The following is a 22,410-nucleotide window of genomic DNA, read 5'->3' as shown; positions in this document are numbered from 1 at the left end:
CCAAAGCAGCTATTCAGGAGGATGATGCAAATGGCCAAAGCAGCACTGGCATTCTCTGTTTGTGGACATTTTAACTAATAGACAAGTGAGCATGTCCTGGCTGATCAAGCCGGCATAAGGAGGGAGGATGTGTTGTGTATTCTAAAAGGCATTAAGGTGGACAAGTCCCCAGGTCCGGATGAGATCTATCCCAGGTTACTGAGGGAAGTGAGTGAGGAAATAGCTGCGGCCTTAACAGATATCTTTGCAGCATCCTTGAGCACAGGTGAGGTACCGGAGGACTGGAGAATTGCTAATGTTGTCCCCCTTGTTTAAGAAGGGCAGCAGGGATAATCCAGGGAATTATAGACCTGTGAGCCTGATGTTAGTGGTAGGGAAGCTGCTGGAGAAGATACTGAGGGATAGGATATATTTCCATTTGGAAGAAAATGGGCTTATCAGTGATAGGCAACATGGTTTTGTGCAGAGAAGGTCATGTCTTACCAACTTAATAGAATTCTTTGAGGAAGTGACAAAGTTGATTGATGAGGGAAGGCTGTAGATGTCATGTACATGGACTTCAGTAAGGCATTTGATAATGTTCCCCATGGTAGGCTGATGGAGAAAGAGAAGTCTCATGGGGTCCAGGGTGTACGAGCTAGATGGATAAAGAACTGGCTGGGCAACAGGAGAGTAGTAGTGGAAGGGAGTTTCTCAAAATGGAGAAGGATGACTAGTGGTGTTCTACAGGGATCTGTGCTGGGACCACTGTTGTTTGTGATATACATAAATGATCTGGAGGAAGGTATAGGTGGTCTGATTAGAAAGTTTGCAGATGACATTAAGATTGGTAGAACAGCAGATAGTGAAGGGGACTGTCAGAGAATACCGCAGAATATAGATAGATTGGAGAGTTGGGTGGAGAAATGGCAGATGGAGTTCAATCCAGGCAAATGCGTGGTAATGCATTTTGGAAGATCCAATTCAAGAGCGAACTATACGGTAAATGAAAAAGCCCTGGGGAAAATTGATGTACAGAGAGACCTGGGTGTTCAGGTCCATTGTACCCTGAAGGTGGCTGTGCAGGTCGATAGAATGGTCAAGAAGGCATACGGCATGCTTTCCTTCATCGGACGGGGTATTGAGTACAAGAGTTGGCAGGTTATGTTACAGTTGTATAAGACTTTGGTTCGGCCACATTTGGAATCCTGCGTACAGTTCTGGTCGCCACATTACCAAAAGGATGTGGATGCTTTGGAGAGGGTGCAGAGGAGGTTCACCAGGATGTTGCCTGGTATGGAGGGTGCTAGCTATGAAGAAAGGTTGAGTAGATCAGGATTATTTTCATTAGAAAGACGGAGGTTGAGGGGGGATCTCATTGAGGTCTACAAAATTATGAGAGGTATGGACAGGGTGGATAGCAACAAGCTTTTCCCAAGAGTGGGGGACTCAATTACTAGGTCTCACGAGTTCAAGGTGAGAGGGGAAAAGTTTAAGGGAGATATGCGTGGAAAGTTCTTTACGCAGAGGGTGGTGGGTGCCTGGAACGCATTGACAGCGGAGGTGGTAGAGGCGGGCACGATAGCGTCATTTAAGATGTATCTAGACAGATACATGAACGGGCAGGGAGCAGAAGGATACAGATTCTTAGAAAATAGGCGACAGATCTAGATAGAGGATCTGGATCGGCGCAGGCTTGGAGGGACTAAGGGCCTGTTCCTGTGCTGTAATTTTTCTTTGTTCTTTCTTTTTCTTTCTGATCGATGTTTGAGATAGCGATGTGACATCTGCTGACATTGACTGACTACATTATCCTATAGCATAATGAGGGAGTATTGCAACAAACCTGTTTGCATGATGCATATTGTGCTTTTTCTGATCATGTTATTTGTCACTTAAGAGTTGTTTACTCTACAAGAATAATTGTGACGCAATCTATGTCAATTTATATAACTACGACGTTTTAGGAACGTGCTTATACTGGAATTTAATATCTGAGTGCGCATCTCTCTATGCAAAATGCTTAGTTTTATGAAAATCATTCTTATTTTTGTTGCTTGGCTACCAAAGACCAAAAGCTGAACTGACTGATATACAGCAGAGAGAAGTCAATTTAGGATAATGAGGTTGGGTTTGGGTACTATGAACAAGGAGCTGGTGTCGGCCATTCAGCCCCTCGAGCCTATTCCACCTTCAATACGATCATGGCTGTTCTGATAATAGGCTCAAATCTGAATCCCACTCGATAACCTATCACCCTCTTGCTCACCGATCCAAGTCTGCCTTAAAAATATTCAAAGACTTTGCTGCCAGCAGCTTTTCAGGAAGAGAGGTTCCAGTGACCCACACACCTCAGAGTTAAAAGAATTCTCCTCATCTCTGTATTAAATAGTCGACCCCTTATTTTTAAACAGTTCTAGATTCTCCACCAAGAGGAAACATCCTCTCCATACCCACCCTGTCAACACCCCTCAGGGTCTGATATGTTTCTCATAATTTTTGATAATACAATAATTTTATAATCTTTATTATAGTCGCAAGGAGGCTTACATTAATGTTGCAATGAAGTTAATGTGTAAGGCCCCTAGTTGCCACACTCTGGCGCCTGTTTGGGTACAGAGAGGGAGAATTCAGAATGTTCAATTCACCTAAGAAGCGCATCTTTCAGGACTTGTGGGAGGAAACCGGAGCACCCGGAGGAAACCCACATGGGGAGAATGTACAGACTCCGCACAGACAGTGACCCAAGGAATCGAACCTGGGACCCTAGTGCTGTGAAGCAACAGTGCTATCCATTGTGCTACCGTGCCGCCCAATCAAATTACCTCTTGCTCTTCTAAATTCCAGCAGATACAAGCCTAGCCTGTCCAACCTTTCCTCATAAGGTTATTCCAGCTATTAGTCTGGTAAACCTTCTCTGAACTGCTTCCAATGCATTAACATCCTTCCTTAAGTAAGGTGACCAATACTGTTCACAATACTCCAGTTGTGATAGTGTAATAGTGGTATTGCTCTGTATAACTGAAGCATAACCTTCCTACTGTTTTATTCCTTTCCCCTCGCAATAAATTATGACATTCTATTAGCTTTCCCAATTACTTGCCGTACCTGCATACAAGTCCTTTGTGATTCATGCACTATGGCACCCAGATCCCTCTGTATCTCAGAGCTCTACAATCTCTCACCATTTAGATAATATGCTGCACATTCGCCTTTCCTGCCAAAATGGGCAATTTCACATTTTCCCACATTACACCTCATTTGCCAGATCTTTGCCCACTCTCTTCACCTCTCTATGTTTTTTGTATCCTTATTATATCTTCTCCACAACTTACTTCCCCAGCTACCTTTCTGTCATCAGCAAATTTGGCAAACATCCCATCCATCCCTTCATCAAAGTCATTTATATAAATTGTAAACAATTGAAATGCCAGCACTGATCCCTGTGGCGCACAGCTCGTTACACATGGCCAACATGAACAATATCGATTTATGCCGACTCTTTTCTTCCTGTTAGCCAATCAATCTTCTATTGATACCAATGAGCTTTTACTTTCCTCAATAAGCTTTGAGGTGACACTTTATCAAATGCCTTCTGAAAATCTAAGTGGTACATCCACCAGTTCCCCTTTATCCACAGTATGTGTTACTTCCTCAAAGAGCTCCAATACGTTGATTCAACTTGATTTTTTTTCACAAAACCATGTTGACTCTGCCTGATTACCTTGAGCTTATCCAAGTGCCCTGCTATAACTTTTTTAATAATAGCTTCTGACATTTTCCAAGGCAGGTGTTAGGCTAACTGGCCTATAGTTTCCCGCATTCTGTCTGTCTCCCTTTTTGAATAATTGAGTTACATTTGCTAACTTCCAATCTAATGGGACTCTCTCTGAACCTGGGGAGTTTCAGAAAATTAAAACCAACGTATTAACTATCTGACTAGACACCTCTTCATACCCTAGGATGAAGTCCTCAGGAGCCGGGTTCGTATCCCCACATCTCCAACAGTTTACTCAGTACCACTTCTTTGGTGATTGTAATTTTCCCAGTTTAGTATAAAAGTAGTTATAGTTTTATACCATTGATTTAGCTTGTATATAAACAACTGACTCAGTGGGCAGTATTTAATACAGGCGACTGGGTTCTCACTCACCACCCTGAGAGTGGGCGAGAGCCTCACTCCCCCTCCTTTGGGGTTGGCCCATCGGTGTTCCTGTGGCCAACCATGGGCCTTCGCAGCAATTAAGGACCCAGGGATGGAAGTCCCATCACCCCCTAGAACTGACAACCAAACAGAGGCCAGCAGTTACCATTGAAGGCAGCGCCAATAGGAGCAGCGGCAACTGGCAGTAACACATCCACGAAAAAGCCTAGGATTGTCAAGAGAACCAGTCCATAGATGAGTGTGGGCTGGAAGGTAGCCTCGGGGTGGGGGTCAGGGGAGAGGCAGCAAGGGGCAGAGTGATACCCCCTGGAGGGTCCCTCTCTGCCTGATGCTAGCTCTCGTAATCAGACACTGCCTTTCAATGAGGGACCCCGAACCTAGAGGCTTCCCCCTTGTCGACTGCCCCGCCCACCACTGGTCGTTTACGGTTGAAGCGGGATGGGGCCTTTACGTGGACATTAACTGCCCACTTCAGGGCCTCAATTGGCGGTGTGGTGGGAAGGCCATCCACGAGCCTTCCTGCCCCAGACCTAATCAGGGCAAAGGTGAGAAGGCAGCGGTGCTCCGACCTGGCGACCTTCACCTGATTAAATGCCCCACAGCTCCAAAATCACCTTGTGGGAGGGTATAAATTCCAACCTGACACCTCAGCAACTTTGACACACGCTTTCCATTTAAGCACATCTGTTACTAGGTGTGTTTCACAAAGGTCCAGTTTTGAATATAACAGGGATATGAGTCATCACCTGTGACGGTTAGCAGTTTAAAAGATACCAGTGCATCAGAGGCATTTAGTCTGTATCTCCATGGCATGCAGGGACTCCACTTTATATGCACAAACACCTCGGTTCTTTCCCTCAATGAATCTTAAATGACCCGTTAAAGGATTGTCTTCCTGCTACTGCAAGTGAGCAGAGGTGATTGGCAGCTCGCTAATGCATACTATCGACTGCCAAACTTCAACAAGTCCCCCCGAACATACACTTCACCCAAAAAATGTTTATGTCCCCAACAATCACTGTGATTCCAGACCATTGGCAGGTTTCAGACGACGCGCCTTGAAATACAATTTTCTTTAAAATGTTTTTTAAAAAAGGGGGGGGGGTTTGTTACCATGACGCTTTGGGTTCAGGATCCAACAAAGAAACTCAGCAAGTCTCAAAAACAAATCTCTGGTACATTTTTGGGAGGAGGCAGGTAACTGCCATCTGGAGCAGTACAAAATGGATTGGGGTGTTTTAAAATCAGCTTTTTACTCAATCGTTAAACGTCAGACATTTTGTAGCCACGTTTGCCAGGAAATGATGCCATCGGACACACTTTGTTGAACATTTCATTTTAACAAGACCCTTTGTAAAGCTGCACCGGCATTTTAACATTTACAACTTGAGCTGTTGCTCGGCAAAGACAAAATAAAAACACTCTGGGCGCGATTACAACAAGCCTGTAACCACGTTGGGTGCGGCATAATCAGCGGAAATCCATTTGTACAGCGCAAAACCCTCAGAATCTATAATGCCCACATCAAAAATGAATAGGTTAGAAAAAACTGTGAAATATATACATATGTAAAAGTTTATGCATGGCTCATCAGTTGTGGTTAATTAATTGTTTGAAGGTGAGGGAGGTGGTGAAGGTACAGGAAGAGGATACAAAAATGGTGAGGGATGTGGAACAGTCCATGTATAGGAAAGGGAGAGGGTACGAGCTGTTCAAAATTGCTGAACACTCCGTCACCAATACATTGATATTGAGCACTGTCACTGATACACCTATGCGACAGCTTCATATTGTACAGATGAGGGAAAAAAACTAGCAACCTACTCATTTCTGGTAGCATTTAACTTGTGCACATCTTGGTGTCACATTCCAAGCATGCTCCAAGGCATCAACTGGATACGGCAAAAACCCAAGCAAAGATGCTGGTCAGAGGTTAGTCATACGCACAAGACAAGTGCTGACATTAATTCATCTTCTGTCTTCGAGGGTACTTGAGTTGCATAAACCGATTCCTGGCATGGCGAGACTCTCATATGAGGAGAGACTAAATCGGTTCGGATTATATTCATTTGAGTTTAGAAGAGTGGGAGGGGATCTGATAGAAACTTACAGAATTCTGCCAGGATTAGACGGGGCAGATTCAGAAAGAATGTTCCCCATGATGAGTCCAGAACGAGGGGGTCAGAGTTTGAGGATAAGGGGTAAACCTTTTAGGATTGAGGTGAGGAGATATTTCTTCACCCAGAGAGAGGTGAATCTGTGGAATTCGCTACCAGAGAAAGTAGTTGAAGCCGAAAAGCTGTGTAATTTCAAGAAGGAATTAGATTCAGCTCTTGGGGATAAAGGGATCAAGGGAAATGGGGGAAGGCAGGATCAGGGTGCTAACCTGGATGATCAGCCATGATCATAATGAATGGCGGAGCGGGCTCGAAGGGCTGAATGGCCTCCTCCTGCTCCTATTTTCTATGTATGTTTCTATGTAAACTAAACGGGTCCTTCATGCAAGTCAACATGCAAGTGTAATTTACTCAGATAGTACCACCTGGGTATGAGTGAGTGTCGTAGCCCTTTCATAGGAATAAAATAACCACTATATCAAACACCCTCATGAGTTGTGCTTACAGAGTCACTGCACTGTTCCATGGAGCGCGACCAGAACTTTCTGCAAAAGAATCTATGTACAGCATCTCAATTCAAAACCTTAATCTCCAGATGCTGATTGTACAGCTTTGTATCTGGCGCTTTATGTAAAGTAGCATTACATTTTTGGTAAAAACAAAACTCAACTCACACCTGCACCAATTGACGGTTGGTGAATTGTAATAAAAACGTAATAAATTAGAGAACATGTCAGATATATTCAGCTCCTGCTAAGTTGCAGCAGCCCTCTTGATTATTAATACTATGCACATGGCACGTGGAGAGTGTTCTGCTGCTGGGGCAGTTGTTGCTTCATGAAGCTGTGACATCACACATGGCCAGATTTCCACTGGTGTCTGACCCCATTCATTCCAGCGAGCCAGGTCACGTGGCGAGAGCTGATTGGTTGGCAGCTCGTCCTACGACAGGGCAGGAGCAGAAAGCGGGAGGCGGTGGAGTAAAGGAGCCACCATTTGAGGGATTTAGGAGTTTGTCTGACTTGCTGTGAATCAGTGAGTTGTTGGACACAAGTATTTATTTCTGAGCACAATTTTGCGTTTGATGTTATCCCAGCGGAAATGCGGCTGTGGTTGGTTCAAGTCCAATGTGGTTCAGGAACGGGAATTTACAGAACCAGTTGTGCTCGTTCACACTAAAGACAGAAGTCGCCACAATCCCCGAGGACCATAAACTTTCTCTCCTCCTTTGAGAAAGCGCTGACTGGTGGTGATTTAACCTGAGCGTCACCACACCTCAGATGGAGGGGGTGGGGGTGGGGTGGGGGTGGGGGGGGGGGAGTCAAGGTTGAGAAGGCAGGGTCTTCATGGATAACCTCAGCCATGATGAGAATTGAACCCGCACTGTTGGCATTGCTCCGCCTCATAAACCAGCTATTCGGCCAACTGAACTAACCAATCCCAATACTGAAGACAGCGGTGTGTTAGCGTGGAGATTCCATAGCCTGCTGTGCTGCTGCCAACTCCATTGCCCAGTCTCCCTACAAACAGTGACATGTGCTTACACCCCTATAACCCAGAGGCATAAACTCCCCAGTGGGGGAATGAAAGAGCCCCTAATCAAACCTGCACACCCCGCCCCGGTTCATGTTTCTCCAGATAGTCAAGAAAAGCGGGCCAACACAGTGACACTGTTGCCCAAATTTGTGAATGGGAGAGGCTGTTATAAAACGTGGTATTTATTGACTGTCAAGTTCTCACTTCTAAGCATTATTGAATGAGTAATTATCAGTTGTTCCGTTTCTCTATAAATGTAAGCTCGTTATTTTGTATAGAGTGAATTTCTGGAAGTGTTCACATCATCAAAACAGGCTGCCTCTTACTGTCTGCCATTTTATGCAGGATTCCCAACTTGAGTAGGACTTTTCAGTTAAAGTGTGTTCCAGGAGGGCAGGCTGTCAATAACGGAGCTAATTAGTAGATCTGAATTCAGTTATGTTCAAATGTGTTTCAGTTGGATATGGTGAGATTTTGATACTCTAAGTCGATATGTGAGAGTTACTTACCGCGTGCCCTTTTAACAGTCATGTCTAAATGAAGGAAAACAGCTTGCTGACATTATCTACGAGGGTGTGCCAACTTGAAACACTGGGTCGTGGGGGTGTATAGTTTTGTCTTAGTGTGTGGAGGCAAGCAAAACCCCGGTGAAAATCAATAGCCCAGTCGTCGGGTAATAATTATTATTAAGTAAAGAAAAGACCTCACACACAAACTCTACTGGTTCCCCAAACAACATCCAAATGATATCACCAACTAGAGTTACCACACAATACAGGGAAGATACAGAAGTCTGGTAACCGACTTTTTCCTACTCCAGTGAAGATATTTCAAAACTGCTGTTACGAAAGTTTTCTGCACTGCCTTGATTCTAAGACTTAGAAGCTTGTTTGCTGTAAACCTGGCCTTCAGGCTTGGTGGATAAAAACTGGCCTGTCTTCTTACTGAGAATGCTGGATGGTAACTGTTTTGCCTGGCTTTGCAGGGTCTGGGCAATTGTATCTTTGTTGTTCTTTGATTATGCCTTCTGTGTGTTCATCTGTCTTCCCCACCAATTTCCGTGATGAGATATTAACATACGTTTATCTCAGAGACCTTCTCTATCGTCCAAAATCTGCTTCTTCTCCATAAACTATTCACACTTGATTATTATCTAAACTGCCATTCTAAACTCGTTGCCGGTTTGAATACTTTACACTGCTGTCTCCAGGCAGGTTCGTGACACTTCTCAAATTCAAAAGATGAAGTTGTAGAAACAGGTTCTCAATAACCTAGAGGCAGGATCTGTGTACAGCTGAGGGGGATATTCCAGTACGGTGCTGATGTGGGCTTGATCTCCAAAATTTCAGCTGTAGATAGCATATTCATAAGAGGGGTTGAAGCTCTGTGCTAAACGCCCTTTAATAAACAGCCTGTAGATTTGCTTCTTAATTTCTCAAAAAGAACTTACGGCATGATTTTGGACGAAATAGTAAACCAGGGCCTCTGTCTGTTCAGGTAAATATTGAAGCACTGAAGGAGACTGTTTACGAATACAGTGTGTTCGTCAATATTCCATCCAACAACATTACCAAACTCATTTTATTTCTGCTTGTTGGATCGTGCTCCTTTTTGCTCTATCACACTCCATTTGTTGGATCTTGTAATTTAACAAACAGATTGCCACAATTTCCAAAGTACAATTTTGGTAAGTACTTCTTGTGAAATACTTTGTGATATTTCTCAGAGAAACGATTAAGGTACAATTGTCAATGTGCTGTTCCCTCGTCATCATTCAGAGGTGGTAAGGAGGAACTGAAGAAATAAGAAGTGGTTTGTGCTGCAGATTTTGAAAGTGAAAGATGCCAGCTAGCCAACAAGGAAATGGAAAACGTGGCGCTGAAACCAATGCTAGAGGACTGGACTAAATTTGGATATTGGTCCCTTTGTAAGAGGGCTTAGAAGGTGGTTATATCTTCAGGCCACAACTCCAGCCTGAAACATTTCTGTGGGCCACACCTACACCACTCCAATCAACCGGCTGCTAATACCTTGCATAGGAAGCAGAAATGACAGAAAATTCAGCAAATTACACCATCCCATCAGCCTCGTTTTATTTAAAATGTGCAGCTTCCAAACAGGAAACTGAGATTTCACCCATCACAGAACCTCCAACAGCCTGGGTCCTGCCCCATTTATCACTCCTCCAGTCACCTGCCGGTAGATCTTCTACTGACTCCAAAGAATGTTGGAGATATTTTTTTAAAATAAATTTAGATTACCCAATTCATTTTTTTCAACTAAGGGGCAATTTAGCGTGGCCAATCCACCTACCCTGCACATCTTTGGGTTGTGGGGGCGAAACCCACACAAACACGGGGAGAACGTGCAAACTCCACACGGACAGTGACCCAGAGCCGGGATCGAACCTGGGACCTCGTCGCCGTGAGGCAGCAGGGCTAGCCCACTGCGCCACTGTGCTGCCCTAATGTTGGAGATATTGTGCGACTTGAACACCCTACCTTCAAAAAAAAAGAAACAAAATGTCTTTAGGACTCAAGAATGCAGACTGAGCTGCGGACGGAATTAATTTTCATTGTAAAGGGCCACCATTGTGGTGTGATGAATGGTGAAGACTGCATTTTACACTTGGAGAGTGAATGCAGCAAGTCACAAGATTAGAGGTCCTCTGCATCAAATCATAAACAGTCTCATTCCTCAAAAAGCAAAAGCTGGATAAATATATTTAAGTTTGGACCGGAGCTTGTAAGGATAGGCACAAATTTTTGAATATCTAATAAACATGATGGTTTTAATTGGAATCATGTAGAGAACAGTGATTCAGAACTACAATTATGGATCATGCGAGGTTAATATGCTTGACTATCTTCATATAATAGATGTTTCAAAAGATTTTATGCTGTTGGAAGTTTGTCTGTTGCTTGTGAACTCGCTTAGCAGCAGTACAAGATTTCCATGACTGGTGTAAGATTGAGATTTGATGGAACAAATGCTGCCTCTTGTTCAGGTTTTGATGTGGTACAGATAGCACCTCCATAGAATCATCATAGAATTTACAGTGCAGAAGGAGGCCATTCGGCCCATCGAGTCTGCACCGCCCCCATTGAAGGAGCAGCCTACTTAAGCCCCAATCCACCTAACCTGCACATCGTTCGACTGTGGGAGGAAACCGGAGCACCCGGAGGAAACCCACGCAGACTACGGGGAGAAAGTGCAAACTCCGCACAGACAGCCATCCGAGGCCAGAATTGAACCCGGGTCTCTGGCGCTGTGAGGCAGCAGTGCTAACCACTGGGTGCTTAACGTGCAACCCTGAAAAAAAGAAAGGTGTTTGGAGTAAATGTTGGGAAGGTGAGTAAGGTTCATTTCACGGTGTTAAAAACTGAAAATGGTAGAAACAGTCAGCAGAAAATGAGGAGGGACAAACAGGGTTAATATTTCAGACCAACGGACTTTTATCAGAAGTATTTGTCCATTTTATTCTGAAAAATCATGGTTACTTGGCCATGGTCAATGACCTGAAAGGTGAATTTTATTTTTCTCTCGGCTAACGTTGCCTGACCTGCTAGGTATTTCCAACATCAACATTTGAATTTATTTCCTGGTGTCTTGGCCTGAAGAGTTCTAACCTGACCTGCTAGGTATTTCCAACATCAACTTTTGAATTTATTTCCTGGTGTCTTGGCCTGAAGAGTTCTAACCCGAGTGACGGCTGTGAAATGTTCTTCATCCATTCAAAGATTTTCCAATTGCGCTGGAATTTCTTTCCCCCCGTTAGTTTTTAAATATCTGAAGCAATAAATGCATGCTATATAAACACCTCTTTATGTCCTCATTCCATATACCATTATTCACTTAGACAGTGCAGAACTTAGGACAAAACTATAACCCTCTGAGCATCCCACAGGACTGTGTTTCCATACAGGGCCATGGGAAGGGCTCATTTGCCCTTGTAAAACTGCCAGTCCACACTTAGCATTCTGAGTTAAAACATTTTGCCTTGTCTACGGCCTTGGAGCTGAGCCCAGGAGTCAATCCATATATGAATAAACACTCATTAAAAAAAGAGGAAGGAAGATAAATGTATATGGAATATGAAAGAATGGAACCTTTCAAATAAATGTAGTATGGGTTGATCTTAACCAGTAGTAAGAAATGTCCACTAAAACTTTGCTCAACAAGAATTGCTCTTTTTAAAGATAAATTTCGAGGACCCAATTATTTATTTTCCAATTATGGGGCAATTTACCCTATGTGTAGGGTAGGGCCAATCCACCTACCCTGCACATCTTTGGGTTGTGGGATTGGGACCCACGCAGACACAGGGGAGAATGTGCAAACTCCACACTGGACAGTGACCGGGGCCGGGATTGAACCTGCGTCCCAAGCGCTGTGAGGCAGAAGTGCTAACCACTGCGCCACCCCAACAAGCATTGCTCTTCATCAGAAATTCAATTTTCCACTGATAATGATGCTTAATTTTCTCATTCACAGAAGTACTTTGCTCCATCTCGGCCTTTTGGGCTTATAAGAAAAATAACTTGCAAACAAACCTCTTGGAAATAATGTTTAAAAGTGGAAAACAAAATGAGTGGACAAATATGTTTGTTATACATTACTTACTTCAGTTATACATTCCCAGGTGGAAAGAAAAGAATATTTTAAGTGTCTTAATAATTGAAATCACTGAGGTCCAGAGTAGCGATAGAGAATCAAACTTTTATTGAAGCAACAGCTGCTTCTTAAGAATACTTTGCCACTGAAATGTACAGCGGAAATGATTGCTGCATTCCTCCTGACAAGTGGAAATAAAAAGAGATATTTGGGCAGACGTTATTTTAAAGCCAGCAATAACCCATTTAAAACAAATGCTCCAAGTTAGCAATTTCAAAGGTTGAAGCAAGAAGGAGAGAGATCGCAGCATGCGTACAGATAGGACATACATCCTTTTGTAATGTTTAGGAAGATGCAAAGTTCCTTTTAGCAGAGTTACACTTACCAGCACTTGTTCCGTGACTTCAACTACAACGGAACATTAAGAAACAACAGTTGCTGAGTAGTTCCACGGCACCATGGAAACCACAACAACACTCAACAGGATCACATTCAAAAGCAAGAAGTAGCACACAACTGCACGGCCGGGTAATTACTCAGATTACTCCTGCTCCACCGGCGTGATTTTGGTGCAAATTAGATGTGCATCATAGTTTCAGCAAAGTACTGGCAGCGGAGTTGGAGCAGATCCAGAGAATTGCCCGACGGTAAACTCACTTGAATCTGAGCTGGCACTTTCCTCCAGACTACACTCACAATTGTTTTAACTTGAGAAGATCTAGGAAGAAGAAATGTTCAGATCTGAACTTTCCCAGAAACGCGTCTGTTGCCTGCCACTAACTTCCGTCCTCCCCGCTGAGATCTCTTTACAAAGCGTGCTCTCTCTTTTTTCTTTGCACCAGGGCGGGAATGTACGTTTTAATCTTGCTTCCCGGAATCAAAGTGCTCAGTATGGGCTCACCACAGCCACCTGATTGCCACCCAAATGCTGCACATTGAGGATTGGGAGAAAACCAGTAGCTGTGTGTGTTCCAACCCCGACGAGACCCATGGGAACACCCCGGTTGATCTCCCCATGAGTACCAGCTCTCCCGTTGAGCGGCCCAGGCCCATCAGTGGGCTGGTTAATTCCCGAGATAACAGCCAGCCGATAAAGGGACCAGCATCCGAGGATGGCCCCAGCTGGGAATGGACTGTCACCTTGTTATTGTATTTCCTAGCACGAGTAGGAAATAAACTATTTTTGACTCTTCTTTTTCGGGACTCCTCATTTACGACAATATTGGCGACGAGGATAAAATGGCACAGTCCACTCAGACTGCAGCTTCTTCACAACGCAAAGGAGTAAGGTTTGCTCTGTTTACAAAATTCTGCTCTTTGGTAGATGCGACATGTTTGACGCAAATGTGGAAGATGGATCAGTACGCGTTTGCATTATTTTCTCAGGGGAAACTCAATTACTGGGGAAAATCACCTTAAGGTGAGCCTGTAGGGCTCCCACTTTCAGTGTCATAAAGAACCCAACCTACCCTGCAGCCCCCAGACTCCAGGATGTTTGAGGATTTAGAGGCGCTTGTGACAAATCACTGTGACCTCAGGCTGTCGGTCATTGCTCAACGATACCGCTTAACACAGTCGAGAGAACTTCGGAGGTTTCTGTTATGGAGTTTTTAGCAAGGATTCACAAACTGGCGGAATGCAACTATGGGGCATCCCTTTCTGAAATGCTACGAGACAGCCTTGTATGTGGTGTAAACAGCATACAAGCAGAGATTGCTGGCCGAGACGCTGCTGGACCTAAAGAAGGCCGCTGAAATCTCCCTCTCATGGGAGAGCACAGAACAAGGACTCAGGAACTTCAGGGGATGTCAGGGTTGCAGGTGTGGGACCTCTGGGACAGTGCCTTTGCCCGAATACCGTCAGGACCGGGCCTGTTGGCTGAGGGCCGCTGCAACCAGGTGCGACATCTCCCCAGAGTCAATGAAGGAGGATCCACAGATACGGCACCTGTGGCCAGAGAAACCACAGAAGTAGACAATGTCAGGTCAGGCAGAAAGCACATCGCCCTGGTCAAGGGAGGCGATGCCTAGAGCCAGGACCCTCCACCTAGAGCAGCCAACGAGGACGGGGGGCATGCAGTTGAATTGCATCGCCACACCGCTGGTTGCCCCCATCAATGTCACTGTCCAGGTGAATGGTCACCCGCCAGAAAGGGAGCTGGGTGCGGGGGCCGCAGTCTCAGCGATAGGACACCAGATGTTCGAAAAGATCAGGACAGGAATCCAGCAGTTGAACTTGCGGGACACCGAGGCGAGGTTGGCAACCTACACGGTGGAAGCCCCAGCTATCGCGGGTAGAACAATGGCCCCCGTTACTTACGGACAGCAGTCTGTCAGGCTGCCCTTGATAATTGTGAGGGGTCCCAGCCCGAGTCTGATGGGCCGCTATTGGCTACGGAGGCTCCGTTTGGACTAGCAGTGGAATTCCCGGAGATTTTCCAGGATGGCCTGGGTAAGATCAAAGGTGCCATGGCCAAGATACAGGGAGACCCTGAGGCCCAACCAAAGTAATCCAGGGGCTGCCCAGGTTCCCACACGCTGTTTCCATTCAGCCTGTCATCAGCTTGCACTATTTTTCAGAGAGTCCCGGAGAACATCCTCCAAGGACCACCCCGGGAATGGCCGTTTACTGGGATGATGTCCTGGTCACTGGAACCACCAAAAAAAGGGGCGCCTGAGCAACCTGGAGGAAGTCCTTTGCCGATTTCCTAAGACAGGCATCACCGTAAGAGAGGAAATGTGTTTTCTACACCACAGAGGCCATGTACACAATGGAGGAGAATAGACGAGTAATCAAACAAATCCCCATGCCAGAGAACGCGACCGAATTGCAATTGTCCTTAGGACTCGTGAATTATTGCGGGAAATCTATCCCTAACCTGGTGACCATCCACGCCAGGGGTGGGCAAACTTTTCCGTGCAAGGGCCGCATTCAGAAATTCACAATTCACAAAGGGCCGCATAGTATATTAAGTAAAATAATTACGTCACCCGGTTATGATTCTGGGCGCCTCATATAGAACATAGAACAGTACAGCACAGAACAGGCCCTTCGGCCCTCGACGTTGTGCCAAGCAATGATCACCCTACTCAAGTCAACGTATCCACCCTATACCAGTAAGTAACCCAACAGCCCCCCCACCCATTAACTTTTTTTTAAAAAATTAAAAAAAAAAAAAAAAAAAATTTTTTTTTTAAAAAACATTTTTTTTTTTTTAATGACTTGGTGGGCCGCAGAAATACCTTTGGCGGGCCGCATGCGGCCCGCGGGCCGTAGTTTGCCCACCCCTGATCCACGCGATACCGAAGAAGCATCAAGAATGGGTGTGGCGATCACCGCGAGAAGAAGTCTTCGCCAGGGTGAAGTGCCGTTTGTTGTCCTCATGGTTATTGATCCATTACGATCCCCCCCCCCCCCCCCCCCCCCAAGCCCCTTTTGATCATTTGTGACATCTCACCCTACAGAATTGGGATGATATTATCCCACCACATGGTCGATGGACAGCAGAAGCCGCTAGATGCTTCACAGACTTTGGCCGCTGCAGAGTGCAACTATGACCAAATTGAGAAGGGGCTGGCCGTCACCTTTGCGGTGAAAGCATTTCACCAGAATGTGTATCGGCTCCGGTTCACCATCATATCGAACCACAAACCATTGCTCGGATTGCTTAAAGAGGACAAGGCGAGGAGGATTACCCCGATACAGCAATGCGCTCTATTGCTAGCGGCGTACAAGTATGTGTTTGAGCATCATCTGGGCACACAGATCGCAAACATGGACACTTGGAGCCAGCTCCCATTGGTGGCATGCCCCCACCTCCACCAATGACTGACGAGGTCGAATCAACCCGAACCTTTATGGATATTTTGCCCGTCATCGCCGCTCAGATACACGACCGGACACAGCAGGACCCAATATTGGCAAGGTTACACCATGTCGGCTTACTCAGGGGCTGCCCAAGGAGCTGTGGGCTTTTGAGGCGAAGTCCGTTAGTGTGGAGGAGCCGGCATTTCAGGATGGTCCCGGATGGGCCGTTAGCACAGGGCTAAATCGCTGGCTTTGAAAGCAGACCAAGGTAGGCCAGCAGCACGGTTCAATTCCTGTACCAGCCTCCCCGAACAGGCGCCGGAATGTGGCGACTAGGGGCTTTTCACAGTAACTTCATTGGAAGCCTACTCGTTACAATAAGCGATTTTCATTTCACTTTGTTATTGAATTTCCCAGCGCGAGTAGGAAATAAACTATTTCTGATTTTCCTTTACGGGATTACATCGACAACAATCCTGTGTCATACTAAACTCCAGCACAGCTTATTCTTCAGCCACTATACACAGCATTAAGGTGCAAAGGATTCTTTAATGTATCACCTCCCTACTTGCACGCAGTTCTGTTTGTAAATAAGTCAGCAGCATTGTCATAATGTTCTTTTGATTTTACTTTTACAGAGGGACGTCACTGCGAAGTAGCGATAACATTTTCTGGTTAAAAGGCAGGTGTCAAACCATGTTTCACCACAACAGAAAAGCAAAGGAGAAATTGTCAACAATTTCCGGACGGGTTGGGAGTAAAAGAAAAATGGTTATCGTTTATTCTGATGCACCTCAGATTGCCAGACGTCCCTGCACTTTTGTAGAGGATTTAAGAGTCTCACTCAGAATATTGACCCAAATCCGGCATTGTACAGACGGCAAAGCGCTTACTGTTTGCTGCCATTGCTGCTCTCAAACTGACAAACGGTTCTGGAGTCCTCATAGGCACAGGAGGAGGTGAAAATCTTTTAAATGTCATTGAGTCAACATTCCTCCAGCTATTACCCAATTTCTAAGCCATCAGTGAACGGACAAAAACTGTAACACTAAAAATTCTTGAAAAAGTTAAACCTTGTGAAATGAGGTGTAACCATGTTTAGAATGGTGTGCTAGCTTCACAGTTAAGCTGTAAGCCGCGGTTATAATCATTGTAAAAAGAAAACTAAACTTGGGATGGGGCGTTTTTATTTTTCTATAGAGTGGCGCAGTGGGCAGGAATTGCCAGGCCCACGGACAGCTTCCGTCGCCATATTTGTAGCCGACAATAAGCGATTATTTCACTTCATTTCACTTAGTCAAAAACAGAGTTATGGGTCGGGACCAGCGACGTTACGCTGGCGGGGCAGGCTCGGGGACTTAGAGCCAGGGAATGTCATGAACTGGCATGGCAGGGGGAAGGGAATGTCGGGGCGGCACGGTGGCTCAGTGGTTAGCACTGTTGCTTCACAGCTCCAGGGTCTTGGGTTTGATTCCCGGCTTGGGTCACTGTCTGTGCGGAGTCAGCACTTTCTCCCCGTTTGTGTGTGGGTTTCCTCCGGGTGCTCCGGTTTCCTCCCACAGTCCAAAGATGTGCAGGTTAGGTGGATTGGTCATGCTATATTGTCCTTAGTGTCCAAAAAGGTTGGGTGGGGTTACTGGGTTATGGGGATAGGGTAGAGGTGTGGGCTTGGGAAGGGTGCTCTTTCCAAGGGCTGGTGCAGACATGATGGGCCGAATGGCCTCCTTTGCACTGTAAATTCTATGATTCTATGATTCTAATTGGGTGGTGGGATGAGAAGGAAAATTGGAGGAGAACGCAAAGATAACTGTGGTGAGGGGGAAAGAACATAATTCAGGACTAAGGTGGGGTGTAGCAAGGTATGTGGGAATAATAATAATAACCTTAATTATTGTCACAAGTAGGCTTGCATTAACACTGCAATGAAGTTACTTTGAAAATGCCGACAATGAGTGAGAATGTCACCAGGCAGGATAATGGATGACATTCTCCCCCCCCCCAATCTCTGATAGATCCATGTCACAACCCTCCAACCCTACCATCCTTACACCTCCAACCCATTCCCAGTCTCCTCCTCCGCCACTCCCGGACACACTCCTGACGATCAACGACAGTGAGTTGTTTTGCTGGAAAGCTCAGGGCACGCACATCCGCCATTGGAAATCTGATATTAAATACTGGAAACACTCAGCAAATCACACCGCTTTTACAGAAAGATGCACAAAGTTCATTTTTCAAATTCTGAGGCAAGATTATGGACCCACAACATTACCTCTGCCTTTCTTGGTAGATGCTACCTGACTGGTTGAGCATTTTGAGCATTTGATGTTTGATTACTCAGCTCATGACTGGGGGTAAGACAGGACAGTCTCTATGTGTCAACTTTAGAGTTACCTTGCTGTATTCGGTGTCTCTCCATATTAACAGGTAGCTGCCATTTCACTACAGAAGCTCAGCGAGGAGAGTAGCAAACTTTGACACTTCAGTCTTCTGCACCTGACCAGGGATATCTGCAGTGTCCAGTTCACTGGGTCACACTTCCACTATTTTTAAAAATGGGCCAAGCTAGTCAGCCTCATGCGAGTGGTGGGGGACCTTGCAGAGCCCAGTAATTCTATGGACAAAATTAACGAGTGTTTGGAAAAATATGCACTGATAACTGAAAACTAGCATGGATGTGCGAAAGGCAAATCATGTTTGACTTGATCCAGTTCTTCAATAAAGTCTCGGCGAGGGTGGATTCGGGGAGTGTAGTTGATGTTGAGTATATGGACTTCCAAAAGGTGTTTGATAAACTGCCGCAAAATAGACTCGGTGGCAAAAAGATAGCTCCGGGATGAAGGAACTGCATAGATAGAACGTTGGCCCAGGGACTGAAAGCAGAAATGAATGAGCTGGAATTCTCCAACCGTTGGCATTCTCTTCCTCCCCTGGCAGCGCCCCCCCCCCTCCCCCCCCCTCCCCCCAAGCGGGGTAGCTTCAACAAGAAATCCCACTGACAAGCGACGGAAGAGAGAACCTGCCGTGAGCACCGAGAAACTCGCGGCTAGGGGACTGGGCAATCCCGCCCATGATGAATAGTTGTTTTTCAGACGAGAAGGAAGCATGGAGTGATATTGCACCCAGGGATTGGTGTTGAAACCACAGATCTTACAGATATACATTGATGGGCTGGACTTAGATACAAGACACACGGGGTGGGAATTTCTGCATTTCCGTAATCAGGGAATAGACAGATTTCCGAGGAAGACAGAGGTGTAAAGGATTTTGTGGCTCACTGTGATCACTGACGTCTGGGTGGGTTGCTGAGAAATTGGTGGGACCTGACTTGGTGACGTCTGCCATTTAATGTCCTGTTTGTGGTGCATTTGACCACAGGTTGTCTGTTACTTCATATTTACTTCAAGTTAATTCTGTATGTTAGAGCGTAAAATAGCTGGTGTTGATTGCTTGCTTTGCTGACTTTCTATGGTAAAATCTTCCTGTTTCTTTAAAAATGTGGAATCTTGTGTGGCTTTATTCTGTTCGTAAGTAATTGCGATTTCAAATTTCACCTAGTTTACAACAAACATTACCTTTCCCTAGCCGAATCCTAAGAAATTTGGGGGTCTGCGTTGGGATCATAACAACAGGCAACCTGCCCAGAGGGAGTAATTTGTCCAGGAACTTAAATAAAAAGAAGCAGTCTGTCAACAAATTAATTTAATTTGTTGCTGTGCATAAAGAGGATCAAAGATAATCTCATTCCCATGTGCCTATCAAATTAAATAGGAAACTATTGTGTTGAATTAGCATCTTCCATTTCAGACAACAATATTAAAATGTCAAGGGAATTTCTGTTCTGGTTGGGACAAGTGGCATTTTCAATTGTTTCTAACTGGACCTAACCTGTAAAAGCAACTACATGTTTAATTTCATATTATAGACACTGGAACTTCACAAAATAATTAATCTCAATGTAGAAATATTTCCTGAGGAAATCTTACAAGAGATCCTTTCTTCCACGCTTCCAAATTGGCACATTACGGAAGAGGATTTCTGTCCATTCGCTGGAGTACTATTTTGCACATCATTCGGTACATTTAACATTTTGCTATTGTACAAAATAAATTGTGAGCACCATGTTTATGGTGCAGTCTGATTTGGGGTTAGCAGGGAGGCAAAAAACAATTGCTAAAAAGCAGAGTAGTTTCAGTACAATTGCCTCCCCAATTTTCTGTACATGCACCACAGTACAGTTTACTAGAATATGTTAGAAATGTGCCTCCTTTACAACTCTTCAAAGCTCTGGCAGGAAGGGAGGGGAGAAGGCAGCCCATGCATTTGAAACAAACTTTAAAGAGTCATGTTTGCTCTGCTTCCTGTTTCGGTGATGCTTACATCATACATAGTGATTCTTACTAATAGCTGGAAAGGGAATCTGGAGCTGGTAGTTATCGATAAAACTACTGCCCTACCATATGGGACACCTGGGCTGACAAGGTTGAAGCTGTTTGACTATTGACGATTGCCACTTAACAGTAGCAAGGATGTTAATAACTTGGAGTTGCAACGCAACCCAAGAGCAAGAAAGCAGGTCTCCAGAAGACTGAGGCATAGCAAAAAACCCACAACTTAAAGAACCGAAGAAAGTGCAGGCAATCCAGCAGTCAACTGACAACCATGACACGCAAGGTTTATTTGGCGCCTTCAAGACCACGTATGGCCCAAGCACCCGAGGCCCCACCCCACTGCTGGCCAAGAGTGGAGAGGTGCTCCTCAAGTATGGAGCGGCAGTCAGCGCCTGCCGCAATGAGCACTTCAAAGACCTCCTCAATACAGACTCTGTCTTCAACACAAGTGTCCTCAACTCCATCCCGCATTGTGCTACCCACCACCATCTCAGCACACCCCCAACATTGGCACGAGGTAGAAAAGACCATTCGACAGCTAGAAAAACAAGGCATCAGGAACCAATGGAATTCCCCGTGAGGCACCAAAACAGGGCAGAGAAGAACTATTGCCGTGACCTCATTTCCCTTCTCTGAAAGGAGAACATGTCAGAAGATGACAGGGACACTGTAATCGTGGCAATCTTCAAGAAGTCCAACTGCAGAAACTAGAGAGGAATTTCCCTGCTGTTGGCCATGGGAAGGTCACAGGGAAGGTTTGTCACCACCTTTGACTGCTCCACAATGACATGCAAGCCATGATTCTGATCAATGGATCCACCACACACCGAATTCACGTTCGGAGTCGGGTTAAGCAAGGCTGTCTGATCGCACCAACCCTGCTGTAAATACATTGGCAGGATAGGAATACCAACACCAGTGTTCTTGCTCAGGCCAACATCCCCTGCAGCAAAGCACTGACCATGTTCGATCGGGCTGAAGGGCCTGTACTGTGCTGTACTGTTCTATGTTCTAACTCTGCTGGGTGGGCCACTTCATCCACAAGCCTGACACAAGACTTACTGAGAGCTTTGACATGGCAAGTGAACCCCAGGAGGCAGAGGAAATGCTTTAAGAACATGTTCAAAGCCTCCTTGAATAAGTGCGACATCTTTAACGACACTGGGGTATCCCTGACCCAAGGCCACTGGAATGAGCTGAACACCTCAGGTTCCATTGCACACACTTCTGGTCACCACACTACCAGAAGGATGTGGAGGATTCGGAGAGGCTGCAGAGGAGGTTGATCAGGATGTTGCCAGATCTGGAGGGTGTTAGCTATGCGAAGAAGCTGAATAAACTTGGACTGTTTTCATTAAAACGATGGAGGTTAAGGGGCAACCTGATAGAGGTCTACAAGATTATGAGGGGCATGGATAGAGTGGATGGGCAGGTACTCTTTCCCAGGTGGAGGAGTCAGTCACTGGGGGGCATACGTTTAAGATCCAGGTGGCCAAGTTTAGAGGAGATGTGCTTTTTACACAGAGGGTGGTGAGTGCCTGGAACGCGTTGCCTGGGGAGGTTGTGGAAGCAGTTACAATAACCGCGTTCAAAGGGCATCTTGACAAATACATGGATAGGATGGGAACAGAAGGAAATGGCACAAGGAAGTGCTGAGGGTTTTGGCCAAGGGTGGTATCATGACAGGTACAGGCTCGGAGGGCCAAATGGCCTGTTCCTGTGCTGTATTGTCTTTTGTTCATCGTCAAAAGTAGGCTGAAGCCAAGGGTCAACAGCCAAAAGGTTGTGTCAACGGACATCC

The 22,410-nt window shown here is 45.4% G+C and overlaps 1 protein-coding gene across 3 annotated transcripts in view; it reads right to left on the bottom strand.

The window, feature by feature from the left end:
• The window catches only part of si:dkey-97m3.1 (fatty acyl-CoA reductase 1), a 242,214-nt gene that overhangs the window by 208,773 nt on the left and 11,031 nt on the right, over positions 1-22,410 (bottom strand). Inside the window, exon 1 of one of the 3 annotated variants that reach the window (XM_038780545.1) lies at positions 12,797-12,820. The exons of the other annotated variants lie outside the window; for them this stretch is intronic. The gene's annotated coding sequence lies outside the window, so the exon portion shown is untranslated. Of the gene's footprint in view, positions 1-12,796; positions 12,821-22,410 lie in introns of those variants that run through there. 3 annotated transcript variants of the gene reach the window in all.

Source organism: Scyliorhinus canicula, chromosome 20, assembly GCF_902713615.1.
Source record: "Scyliorhinus canicula chromosome 20, sScyCan1.1, whole genome shotgun sequence".
Taxonomy (NCBI): domain Eukaryota; kingdom Metazoa; phylum Chordata; class Chondrichthyes; order Carcharhiniformes; family Scyliorhinidae; genus Scyliorhinus; species Scyliorhinus canicula.
The sequence above is the reverse complement of the archived record's forward strand: the minus strand, read 5'-3'. Positions and strand labels throughout refer to the sequence as shown.